Raw genomic sequence first — 14079 nt, forward strand, 5'->3', positions numbered from 1 at the left:
ATATGGAAGCCTATATTACAAAACCTTAGGGAAATTCAATAAAAGAAACAATGACCAATATATTGAAAGATCCATTGGGTCAAAAGGAAAAAAAAAAGAAAAAAGAAAAAAAAAAGAATATTTTCCAGAATATTTCCATAGAGAAAAGAAAAACAACAAATTTCCCAGAAAATTTACATTTGGCAGCTGGATTTATTATGTGCACATGTTACTCAGCAAGAGCACTTTTTTGAACTATGTGTACTCGGAATGGGTATCTTGTAGAACAACTCATACTGTGAATAGTGTCAAGAAATACAGGGCAAGAAATAAATCTGGGTTATCAACAGAGGTTTGCATGTGTTGTTTTGGTACAGTTGCTTCACCTCTTAACTCATTATGCATTTAAAACATAAGAGAGATTGCTATATGGGTCTCATTTTGTCCCCATTTAAATGAGAAGAGGGAATACAATCAGACACACAAGTAGGAAAGAGTCCTCTGCTAAAAGACCTCTTTTTTGTGTGACAGGAAGACTGCTAGTTTACAAAACTAAACTTACAGAATGAAGTCCCTGATCAAGATTGAAGCAAAATCGTAACAGTTCTCTACTTGTTCACAGTGGAGAAAATGCTCATATATTCTTGGTAAGGGAGAATGTGGCCAAGGATGGATCTGATACCTATGTTCATGGTCTGGGACATGTGGAAGGCTTGGGCATGTGGAAGGCTTTTTCAAGCTAGGCAGGGTCCAGCTGAAGATAATTTTTCCACATGTTTTTTTCCTTTTCTCCCCATGTATTTAGGTGCAGAAGTCCCCTTTGATTTTACTCCACAACATTTCCTGTGTTCTTAGCCCACACCATCATGATTCACGCAAACAGATCCTATTTGTGAAGCAAAGAGAGAGAGCTGCACACCCAAAGTAACTTTCTTTCTCATTTTCTAAAAGAAGCCATACAAAATAAGATAAACACTGATAAGATAAAGCAGTGAGTTCACTGCTCTCTAGTTGGTTAAAGAAAAATTCTTTTAGAGCAAGATTGCCTTACAGATAACCAAGATGCTTCTGAGCTATATTTGGTGGTTGATTACTGCCACATGTGAGAAGCCTAGAGAAACTAAAAGCCAATTCAGTATTAGTAAAACAGACCTTGAAAGAGCATTGTATTTCTTTGTTACCAGCCTATAAAACTCTCACCGTTGTCACTAGACACAAGCACAGAGACCCAAAGGGACATGTTATTCCATTGACAGAATAATGAAAATCCAATGTCCATTAATCATAACTACTTCACTGACTCTGTCCGCAAAATCATCAATTTTGGAGATGCCAGTGCTCATCTTTCAGGGCTTCTGAATCCTCCATCATGCCAGTGAACCCCCAGAAGTGGCAACTTCTAGGTTTTTACAACACAGCTATGTTCTGCTTTGCCAAAAGAAAGTGAATGAAAGGAATGACAGAATTAAAGGCAGAGGGTGGGTGGGAGGGGGAAAGGAGGAATCTCCTCTGGAAAATAATGAAAGTGGCCCCAGGGATAAAAAGGACGTGTTCAGGGCATAATTTCTGACAATTCTAGAAGAACACCTACCACATATCCAGCAGTATCTATCCAGCTGTAGCTAACCTGTCAACTTCAGGTCTTTGCAACCATACTGAAGTACAGACTTTCTGCTTCCAATTGAGGATGTCCCCAACCAAAGGAGCTCTGAGATAGCTCTAAATGGCCAGTCGATAATCTTTATAATGCTACACTCACTGCATGATCATTTTCCTATTCCTTAATGGCTCTTTCTTGGAAGCCAGGTTACCTCTTACAACTGAGAAAAAAAATGACTGTTTCATGCTCAGGTATACAACTTTTATTTACTACTTATGCTGTGTTGAAAATAACCAGTGTAAACTAGTCCATTTGTCAAAATCATGGACACAATACTCAGAAGTTCTGTCCTTGAAAGATACTTTGCCCAAGAGGTGGAGTTGCTTTGTGTATTTCTCAAAGCAGTGCGTTGCAACTCTGCAGTAACCAGAAGTTTCCAGCTTATGTATTTCTATCATGCAATACAGATAGATGGTTAGAAGTTGCAAAAGCAGACACGTTCCACTTTAGCAGTGTAACATTTATGACATTGGCTGGTCAGCATGGGTATCCGTCCAGAAACTTATGATGAACAGCAAATCACAAACTTCTGGCCCTGAACACTGGAATATTCTCAATTGAATTTTTTGTGATCTTCAAGTTTCCTCACTGAAAGGAAGGACAACAAGGTCACATAAAATAAGCAGCAGAACAATGCTTGATATATTGTTTAGCAGTTCTTATTGACCCAAGTTCAGTAATGCTGACTTTTTAGGCACTGAACAATTCCTAAATACATACTCTGCTGGGACTAAGAGTTACCAAATGTTATCCAAGTTCTCAGTACTTTACTGAATTACAGCTCCGTTTTCATTCCAGGGCTAATACAAACTGAAGGTACTACTGTAGGGAGATACTCCTTTGTGAGACTCAGCAGTAGTATCTCTGGTCAATATAAAGCAAGAATTGCAACAAATTCTCCTGTCAGTCATCTCCTCTCAGATCAGGGAATGGAGAACAGAAGACACATCTTCCGGCTTCAGAAACATGCATTTGAAATGGCTAGGAAGAAGAAAATTTTGCTACAAAACCCAAAACTGAGTTAAAACATGTTTACCTTAAAACATCATAAGCTGAATTGAAAACTTCAATGAAACAATTCTGTAATGTTCAAGTTTTCTGGTTAATAAAAAATGTCATTTCACTTTGAAGCTCATTTACTAATCTACAGCTAAAAGCAACACAGATTTGTATCAACTTTACTGATCTCTATAAGGAATTTGATTAACTGGGGGGGGTGGGCTTGGCTTTTGCATGTGTAAGTGTTCAAAATTGTGAAGAACCACACTGCTTACCAATCTGTGCATGAAGGTGTTGTGTCTTAGCTGGTAAAATGTATTTATCTCCCTTGAAGGGGTAGTTGTGGATGAGAAGGCATGCGAAGGCTAAAAATCTACTTTGAAACCTTGTCCAGAGAAATCTGTTGTTTCCAGCTGGAAATTGAGAAGCTTCACTACTGCTCTTCAAGTAAAGATATGAAAAGGGAGGAGGAAGAACAACACAACCCCAGCAGTGGCACTGGAGGCCAGCTGATGAGGTGGCCCAACACTTAGGAATTCCCCCATGCAGAGAGAGCATAAATTTTTAAAAAGCCAAAATTGAAAGCAAAACACTGAAAGCAAATTTAGGCAACAGTTAAATATATAGTGATAATCACACCAGTGTTTTGGACCTAATTCACATGTTGTGGAATGTAGATAAAAGCCCTGAGCGCAACTAGATGAAGTTGAGGAATTTCCTGCTCTGATGATGTCTCCTTTTTCTAGAACCTGTAAGACCTTGTTCAGCCTTTGAGATCTTTGGCTTATCATTGTGTGCAATGATTTCTTTGTGAATCACTTCATCTATCAAATCAAAACCATGTCCTCTACAGATGTTTTTCATTAGGACTAATTAATTTCTTCTAGGGGGATAATGCCAACAAAGATGTTATGCAGGAATGCATTGTTTCTTCATACCAAGCAAATCCTTGCTGAACCTAATAGCATATTTAACATCCCAACTCCTCGCTCAGCAGATGCCTATTCAGGGATAGCATGTCACTTAGACATATAATGTATAAAGGAAACATTTTGCTTGCATATTCTATAATTTGCATTATGAATAGACAAGCAGCTAGATTGTCCCGAAGCCTCATTTTGATATAAGACAATACTCCTCCCTCAGCTTTTGTACCTCTGCATTTAAATCAAAGCTTTAAATTCAGATATTAAATCAAAACTGGTCATGTGGCTCTGTTCATACCTGTGCACATTTTTCTTTTCATGCCTCTAATAGTACTGCACTAAATAACAAGCATGGTGGTATCTTCATTTGTAAGGAAAAAGAAAAAAGTAGCTTTGTGGGTGTCGTGGTTTAACCCACAGCCAGACAGCTTGTTACCCACTCCCCCCCCTTCTTGCCCTCCCCCTACTCCTGGGGGAACGGAGAGGAGAATCAAAAAGAAATGCAACTCCCACGGATTGAGATAAGAACAGTTTAGTAACTAAGGTATAACACAAATCACTACTGCTACCACCAATAATAGTAATGATAAAGGAAATAACAAGGAAAGAGAATACAACACCTCATCACCAGGCGACCGATAACTCGCTCCCCCCAGCCCGACCAAGCACCGACCCATACCTCCTCCAACCCTGCAGTCCACCAGCCCTTCCGGCTAACTCCCAGTTACATCCTGGGCATGACGTGCTGTGGTATGGAATACCTCTTTGGTCAGTTTGGGTCAGGTGTCCTGTCTCTGCTTCCTCCCGGCTCCCCTCCTCCCTGGCAGAGCATGAGGCCCACAAAGTCCTTGGCCAAACCAAAACATCATTGTTTTTCAGCTCTGTTCCCAGCTGAAAGTCAAAACACAGCACTGCACCAGCTACCAAGAAAGAGAAAAATGACTGCCACTGCTAAACCCAGGACAGTGGGGAATTTTTAGAATATATTTTTATATCCTTCTATCAGAAAAAATCAGAACATGGCCTGTTAGATGGCATACCCCATTATGACAGGTATCTACTGTCAGAAAGAGACTTCTCTAAGCTGTTATCCAGTCATTTCTACAGACAAGAACCTTCAAGCATGTGGTCTTGATGGGACAAAATTCAAAATTGCTTAGTTAAGTTTTTGATACCATGAAGCACTCAGTTGTAGTAAGCTTACTCTACAAGGAAGTTCTCTCACCAGAATGGGTAACCCAGTGAGGCATTACAACAGGTGTTCAACACCAAATGTGCTGCATTAAAATGTATGAACAATGATTTTTCATTATTGCCACATGAACCATAGTTATTCAGATGAAGCAACCAGAGGTTCCTTCATCAATCAGTTAGTTGACATGGAAGTGAAATTAACCAGGTTGGTTGCAGTGCAGATCATGCAGCACCTAAGGAATCAGTCTGACTCAAGTTTTTTAATGTAAGTTTTGGAAAGCATCCTTTACCAGCCTACTGCTTTACAAGGCCAGATCACTTGGAAGCGGTGGCAGTGTTTACCATGCTTTTGCATCACTTCTGATCTAGATATCACTGTCAATATGTTCCTCATATCATCTGAGATAGTGAAATTAATTACTATCTTATTAAATGACAATAAAGATCACACTAACCTTCTCTTTCATATTTCAGATAATATAGTGAAATGAGCAGCAGCTGGGTAGACTGGCATACTTGTACAATATTATCATCATAACCTAAAAGAGGGAAAGGAAGGAAGGAGGTTGCAATGGTAAAATTTCTTTACCTGTAACACATAGGGATACTCTGACACCATGCTGAGAAGCACAGGATAGATGACAGGATGCAGAGGTAACATACAGGCAACTGAAAATTGTCCACACTAAGCCATGTAGCCCTATCCTCTGGGAATTTCCTTTCCCACTCAAGTGATTTTCCCAGATGTTATGTAAGCAAGTAAGCATTTATTAATTTTCTTTCCCTTCAGCAAAGTGTGCTTTTTTAGTGATTCAGATATCCCAAAAACTAGGAATCACCCTGAGTAGCATTCTTTCTGTCAATACCTCTGGACCTTAAAAGGCAAAATCTTCAGTAATGTAATGAGCAGGTGGCAGGCTTTAACTCTGAAAGGTGGAACTTTTCCTGCTTAACCTGATGTGATTTTGAACATATGCAGTTATTCTGAAGAGCAAACACCTTGTCTAGTGTATATATATACAGTATATATAGAAACAACTGCATAGCTGTACAGGTGTGACGTCCATACATCATTCAAGTACTCATTAAACTAACTGCTGAATTTGTAGAAAAATCCCCCAAACCCAGTGGCAAAATTCTTGTATGCTCCTTTATCATTCAATAACAATTGGGCACAAACTCTCATGGCTTTGCTGCACAGGATCTTGTGTTGGAAATTCCAAATGGCAGCAAGTTAAAAAAAAATCTATTGTTTCCTAATTAAATGCCAAATGTATCCCAATAAAGCTGCACAGAACGGTAACAGAGTATGATTCTATGAGCCAGGACTCCAATTGGGCTTGCATAAGCCAAAATACCTAATTCAAATGAGTGTAGCGACAGTCACTTCAGTGACTAAAGATACAAGATCTGCTGTTGAATGCTGCAATGCTGAGGCACACCTCAGTTCTTTCCAGCTTCCATAGGTGGAACTCACATTTTCAGTTTCTAACAGGTCTGTCAACCCATCTGCCACACTGACTTATGTGATGCTGCCATGTTGCCATGAGATGTTGGACTGAGAAAGCATTAGATATCAGCACATGTAGTTGTTTTCCTCAATAAGGAAAAATCAAAGATTTGACAGGAAGCTGTTTCAGGCCTTTGCTACTGTAGACCAGGTTTAGCTGCAGGAAAAGAAACAGCAGCAGGATTATGGTTTTGCCTATGCTGAGGTAAAAAGAAGGAATTTCAGCTACTGAAAAATAGTCTAAGAGGTGAAAAAGACTAGGACCTAGTGAAAGTGGGGCTAATTTTAGTCTCCTAACAAATCTCCACTTAGATACAAAGATTCATGGGAAAAAAATAGGGATGTAAAAGGGAGAAGAATGGTGAGCAAGAAGATGCCTACATTAGGCATAGAAAATGCTCAGGAGAGGACGTGAATCAAAAAGTATCCTGGACTGTCATCTGTAGTTCAATCTTTATGTGAAGCCTTTCCCATAAGGTAGCCAAAGCAAGAATTGCTGCTTCTTCTTTGTATCTTAAATCCCAGACAGCACACTCTGCCAGTGGTTAGAAAACAGATTTCTGATTGCTGGCCTGCTTGCAAAGATTTGACAGTTTTTAGCACCTTGGTAAATACTTAGCTGTAGTCATAAAATATGTGGTATCCTTGGATTTTTCTGATCTTCATGATGATTATTATTATGCCAGGAGGGCAGAATGTGAATAGAATTGTGACTCAGTGATAAAGCACAGAAAACATTCACATCACTAAAGACAAACCTGTGCTTCAGACCCCCATATCAGTGAGGACTACATATAAACCAGTTAGCCAGAGACTCAAGCTCTCAGCATCAGTTGGCAAGCTATTCTAGAGAGAAAGCAAACCAGTGCTGCCCCCCACCAGTCTCTGGATGTGAAAAGGTTTGCTTTTGGAGAGCAGGGCTTTCCAAATAACTGTCTTTGAAATATTTCTTAGAGATGAGTCCCCTCTCAACCTTTTAAAGGGTTTTTCCTGTCTAAGTTTATATGGTGCTATCACATATTGTCATCAGCATAGTTGGTTTCAGACTTCAAAAACACAGACTAACATTTCCAACACAGTGGAGCTCAGTTTATTTGCCTAGTGATTTTGATTTCAAGGTCCAAAAATACCCATGTTTTCTTTAGTAGGAGCGGAAAGAAATGGAAACCCAGTCTCTTGCCTTTTCTTGTTGCAAGGATATGCACATCTGGTAAGAGGAAAACATTGCGGAGGACTCCCCTCTTAAAACACTGGCAGCACAGCACATTGCAAAGAAGGCAAGAGGCTGGATAGATAGTCTTAATGAGGATTTATTTGTTCATTTGTCTATTCTGTATGAAAACAAAAAGGGCAAGAAAGCGGCTTAAAATCAACATAGAGGCCCCAAAAAGTCTGACTATCTACACTGCTCATCACTCTTACATTTTTGCTTGTGCTGAGCATCAGGAAAATGTAGATTTCTGACATTTTTTTCTCTGGTTCTCATTTCTTACCCTTCTTGCAATCTTTTCCACAGTAATCTATGATTCCATCTAAGGAGATACCGCCTGGTTGAACCAGTTAGAGGCTGGAAATTTGGACTTCTGAAGTTTTCATTCCATCTGGAACACTGACTGTCCACAGACTTCAGCAAAATGCTTCCCCTTTCTGTATCAGATTGCTCATTATGCCCCTCTCCAAAGTGGCTATGGGTGATCTGAAACTCTGCTTCTACCTCCACACTATCCAAAACCCACACTGTGGGGATTCCTTTTCCCTAACCAGGAAAGACCGAGGTGGCAAAGCAGGCCCTGTTATAGTGTGATGACAGACAGTCAAAAGAATATTTTGATGAAATAATGGGGCTGCAGACAATAAAATTCTAGTTGTGGATCTAAGGAATTTACACCACATAGAGTCATGATTTCGTGTTTCCTTTCCCCCAGGGAAATGAATGTAAAGACATATAGTGAAGAATAATCAGTGAATGGTATTGTTGTACATTTAAAACTGAAATAAAAATGTTGAATTCATAGCCTTGCTATAAACTGCCTTCAAGCGAGTAAGGCACTGAAATATAGAAACTGTATATACCTTACAAAAGACCATAAAATAAGATTAGATTTATAAACTTCAGCTTTTATCTTTTATATTTCTCACTACTATTTGTTGTCTGCTCTGTATTTTCCTTACTGAATAGTGCTGTAAACAAGAGAGATTAAGACTGATCAACAATGCAAACAGAACATTAAAAGGTCAAAGTACTATAATTGGAAAAGATTGTTTCCAAGATATATAGGGCACAAACGCTCCAATTCTGCAGGGTTTTTTCACAGGGTTATTAGACAATGTTGTATGGCAATGTAACAGTCTGATTGTTATCTTTCTGTTCTCGTTGGTTTAATGTAATTTATGGAGTTCAACAACACTCTTGTCAAGATATGCATATTTCAGTATGTGCATTACAAACATTCCCAAGGGAGGCCAATGATTTGACTTTTGTCAAGGTCAAAAGACCAAGAAAATCCATCCTATCTCAAAGCAGCACAATGGAACATTAGAATTAAGATGTGAGTTTCCACCACATATCTAGAGAAGAAAGTAGATACCAAAGATGCTTTGCCCTTTCTGTCTGGAATTTCTTGGTTTTCAGGCATACATGGAAACTTAATGAAGGACTGAATGAATGTGGCAAATAAACTTCATTTTGGTCATCAAAAGTAATTGCTGCAGGTATTGATAAGGGACGGTGGGGGATAACTGAATTATGGTAGTCTCATCTGAGTCTATTCTGGTACATAAAAGGAAAATTTATTTAATGGCCTTTTCTCTGAACATCCCTGCCCTCCAATTGTCTCTTGTCTTGGTAGAACACTGCTTGCTGTCAGCATTTCCCTAGAGTGGCAGTGGCCATCTTCCACACATACAATTTGTCACTAAGCACTAAACACTCAGCATTCCTTTAATGTTCTTTTCCTGTGGCTTACTAAGAGCTTTCTTCCTTCTCTTCTCAGCTACCCATCTGAGGCCTATGTGATTGTTGAAAGGAAAAAAAGCAGTTGCATCCTACTGAAGCTGGAAAATAGCTTTTTGCTAGGATAAAGTCCAGCAGCAATGTGAAGTTGGTGTTTCATGGAGTTCCAAGCGTTGGCTTAGACCTGAGCGAATGTTAAAACGTGTTTGATTATCTGGTCATTACCAGCTAATTCTAACCTAGACCACTCAGACACTTGTAGAAAACAAGCTGTCATGACCCAGCTTCTTCAAGAACTGATGCTCCAGCATCAGTTACTTAAGAGTACATGAATATTAAAAACCAATATATCAGGACACTGCTTACAGTAATAAAACTAGGCATGTATATTTGTATGCATAGGTGTTCTTGTAAAAGCAGCAGGTTCAGTATATACTGCTCTCTTAACAGTATTTGAGACCTACATGCATGCATTTTATACAGATATGTAAGTATTTAGGCAACTATACCCATTGCCCTACTTACCATAAATGTGGCCTGATCTCATGCTAGAATTCGTACAGTGCTTAAGGTGTCTAATCCATACATTGAGCTGATATAATGACAAAGTTTGCTTCAAAGAACTTGAAACCTGGAAATATAGTTCCATGCTGCAAGTTCCAATCACTGAAGTTATGCTGTATGCTGTGATTGTTCTTCAGGAATAATTTTACTGCCAACTGCACTGCACAGTTGTGGTAGCTACATGCCTTAGGTGCAAACTCTTTATAAAAGTTCAGCCTGCTTTCAAGAGTACGGATTTTTGAGGGTTGGGAATGTACTTTCTTTCTACATTCTGAACTACTGAAGATAGAACGCATCTAGCTCCTCAAGAAGGAGACTGGTATTTGAGAGTTCCACCAGCTTCAGGAAACGTGTGTGTACGGTCAGCCATCTCAAGTTTACAAGCAGATAGAAAGAAGACAGAAAACCAAGTTACAAACTGGTGGCCTTGTTCCATTAAAATCATAGAATCATAGAATAGTTAGGGTTGGAAAGGACCTTAAGATCATTCAGTTCCAACCCCCCTGCCCCACACTAAACTATGCCATCCAAGGCTTCGTCCAACCTGGCCTTGAACGCTGCCAGGGATGGAGCATTCCCAGCTTCCCTGGACAACCTATTCAAGTGCCTCACCACCCTAACAAGAAGGAATTTCTTCCTTATATCCAATCTAAACTTCCCCTGTTTAAGTTTGAACCCGTTACCCGTTGTCCTGTCATTACAGTCCCTAATGAAGAGTCCCTCCCCAGCATCCCTATAGGCCCCCTTCTCTTGTCCAGGCTGGTCAGCCTATCTTCAGTGGTGTTACTCTCTTTCCTATTGCAACAATCTGCCCCCCCTAGCCTCTGTCTACCAACAGCTAGTAGAAAATCCATGCAGATTTTTGCAAAGGTACAAATACATCTTTCATTTAAACAAACTGCAAAATTAAAATAAGCCTTCTTGTATTTTAAAATAAACATGAAGAAATGTATCAAAAGGGATGAGGTGTAACTAATCATGCTGTATAAGGGTAGCATATTTCTTCCACTTTCTTAGAAGTAAGGGATGAGATATTTTGCTTTGGAGAATTATTGAAAAATCTTTATTTCAGAAACATATCTTCTGTTTGTTAAGGCAAGATGTTCATGTGCTAATTACTATTTTAATTGGATCTTAACCATCTTATACCATGTTTTGTTGTGTATATCTCTCCAGAGCACTGTAATTAAATTTGAACTCCTTCAGACATGGGAGATCCTGGTGCAAATGCTGGTTTGCTCACTGAGAGAGGTCCTCAAACCCAACAACCTTTTCATACTTCTCCATGACTCACTGTAGGAAGGGTGGGAATCAATAACTAACAGAAATACATTATGTGGAGGAGACAGCTGTTACCATGTCTTATGGAAGAAGAATTAGCTATTCATAAATTTAAAGCTAATCTGGTTTTCTCCATTGAAGGAGAAGTCATTGAAGACCTATGCGCCTACAAATGGAATGTAACAGCTTAAGGTTTCTGGATGAAAGTGATCTAGCCCTGAGGGACTCCAGTGTGAAGTCTTTGAAACACCCTACTTGTCCCTGGAAGTGTTCAAAAACCGTGTCGATGAGGTCCTTAGTGACATGGTTTAGTGGCGGTATTAGCAGTGCTGGGGTAATGGTTGGACTTGATGATCTCACAGGTCTTTTCCAACCCAGTTGATTCTATGATTCTATTCTGTAATTCTTCACTTCTCAAGCACATTGTCACAGAAAGCACTATAGTTTTCACTGAATGAAGTATTGCTGAAGCATACCACCAGCTCAGCTTCCACAAAGCTACATATTTAAGTACAAACCATTTATGTCTGTTAGTGTTTTCCATAGAATTAATTTAATCCAATTTTTTATGCTATTTTATTTACGTTTGAGTTATAAAGACCGGAGATAAAAAAAATAAATAAAACCATTAAAACTCTGCCTCTTGGTAGAAGTTTGCAAACAGGATGGAGGTCACACTTACTGAACCGTGGTATGAAACCAAATAAAATAGACAGAGAACTTCCATTTTTCACTTTCAGACTGCAGAAACCTGAAAACCAGCAGGGTTTCCCCTTCACCAAAGGTTATCAAGTTTAGTAAACCTTATTTCAGCACCTCTACTGGATGGGTGAGTGTTGCAGTTTAAGAAATATTGGGGAAAGATCCCATGTGGAAGCTAAGGTCTCACTGTGTTACATATACTGCACTTCTAAGGTAAATGAATGGCATGAATAGATTGTATTAACTGTTTCTATAAGCAAATAGAATTGAAATTGCATTGTATATGTTAGGGAGAATTCCAGGTGCTGAAAGCATTGATAACATCCTAGGTTGCGTATTAGTTTAAATGTTTGATTAAAACCCGATTAGATACTCAGTAGAGATTCATATATTTTTTGCCCATGAAAAAAAAAAAATCTATATTCTGTGCTAATATTCAAGCTCTTTTGTATTCTATATTAAAATTTACTTTGTAAATTAGGAATCAAGACAAGACAGAGGTACTTTTAAAATAGCTTATCCAAACCCTCATATATCCTTGCTTATTTTGTGACTCTTATCGCTCCTACTTGTTTCATCTTGCATAAGTTACTTCTTGATCCTGAAAACAACTGGGCATATAAATATTATTTTGCATGACCAGGTCCTAATATAAGTCAAAACAGATTGATGAAGAATGGGAAAAGGTAGATAGAGGTACTGAATCCATTAATGGCAATACTGATTATCTGAATTCCAGAAACATATCCAAAGCATTGCACAATGAACTTTGTGGAAAGTCTTCCATTGACCTTTTTGGGTAGACACATGTGCTCAGTTCCCTGGGTTAGAGTCAATGTGATTTATGAAAAAATTAAACAAACACATACTACACTCTGAAGGCCATTGAAGAGCTGCAAAGCTCAGCTACATGAAGATAACAATCAATCATAAAGAAACTTCTCCTATTTTTGTCAGTGGCAGTATTGTACTTCAGGACAGAACTATGGGTAAAAATGGGGAGAATTGCTAAAGGCTCACATGCTAGAAAACGTGCATGGAAACAGTTTCATGGGAAAAGCAACTGCTTCCCCACAAAGTCAGAGTGACCCTACAGAGCAGTTTTTTGAGCAAGCTGAATGTTTAGTTACTCATTAAGTGCAGTAGCTCCAACAGCAGAGTTTGAGAGCTACTACTCAGCTCTGCCGTAAACTGGTGATCAGAACACATTCCTGGCAGGCTGGATGAAAGCAGGAACCACATCTTGCCACCTGACGTCTGAGTTTTCTTGGAACTTCTCATGGTCATATAGGTAGCCCTCTATAGCTTCTCAGGCCCCAAGGTGTGCTAGTCCCCAAACCAAAGTACCGTGTAATTATCTGCTCTACAGAAATTAATCGTACAATTGAAGCATTTTTGTCTCATGTGAAAGCTTCTTGAAACTTTCTCACATATTCTGTAGGGTGAAAAGAGATTCAGGGATTATTTTGATAGAGCTGCGTGCCTGTAGCATGTCCTTGCTCACCTTGTGTCTTATACAACCTGCACAGCTGATTTCCTTAGGGAATGGAGTACCTGGAAATCGGAATTACGGTGTGCACGTGTGCAAGCTCCCCAGAGCTTCAGCGCTAGAACCACAACTACATGGGCTTCATATGTTACTATTTTAGCTCAAAATCAATTTAGTTTTAATCTTTTGAGACAGTAAACCTGTTTATGTGCACAAAATCTGGGATAAGACTAAAAGTTGTTCTTTTTTTTCTTAGTATTCTGAAAATACGCTTTAAAATTAGAGATATGCTGTAAAATTAGAGTCTTTGTAGCACATAGATGAAGAATCTGGTTCTTCTGTTGTATTTTATATCAATAATTAAAATGTTTTATTTTGTTTAATGGACTTAGCACATTTCCCTACTCCTCTCCTCCTTACTTACAGAAAACGCTCAAGGAATAGTATTTGTAATTTGCTCTTGTTTGAAATTGCTCCATTTGGTTAGCAAGGAGTAAAGTACAGCATGTTATCCAAATATTTAGACAGAGGAGACTCTTACATTCATGAAACCCTGATATGTGAATGGTTTATGATATTTGCACTGCCAATTGACTGCTGCATCATGCTGATTAAGACTAATGATAGCACAACTAAACTTCTCAAATTCTCTGCTTGGATGTGCTGTGAGCATACTGAGTTTTGTTATGTACCACCCAGAAGGTTTTCAAACAAATAAAATTTATGATAATTCTTCTGGTTTGGGAACTTGCCGATTTCAATCCCCCTTTTCCTCTGCTCTCTCTTGTTTTATGCCACATCCAGCAAACTTGGAAAGAAATA

At 38.9% G+C, this 14079-nt stretch overlaps 1 long non-coding RNA gene across 2 annotated transcripts in view; it reads right to left on the reverse strand.

The window, feature by feature from the left end:
- Positions 1 to 899: 899 nt before the first annotated feature.
- The window catches only part of LOC133223831 (uncharacterized), an 86723-nt gene continuing 73543 nt past the window's right edge, over positions 900 to 14079 (reverse strand). The window contains exons 2-3 of one of the 2 annotated variants that reach the window (XR_009728691.1): positions 5214 to 5297; positions 900 to 2227 (exon numbers count right to left, since the gene is read on the reverse strand). This is a non-coding gene — a long non-coding RNA (uncharacterized LOC133223831). Of the gene's footprint in view, positions 2621 to 5213; positions 5298 to 14079 lie in introns of both variants that reach the window. The other variant, XR_009728690.1, reaches the window with a different exon arrangement.

Source organism: Neopsephotus bourkii, unplaced genomic scaffold (genome assembly GCF_033783945.1).
Source record: "Neopsephotus bourkii isolate Nb327-2 ecotype Australia unplaced genomic scaffold, CSIRO-AGI_Nbou_v1 NB_1655, whole genome shotgun sequence".
NCBI classification, from domain to species: Eukaryota; Metazoa; Chordata; class Aves; order Psittaciformes; family Psittacidae; genus Neopsephotus; species Neopsephotus bourkii.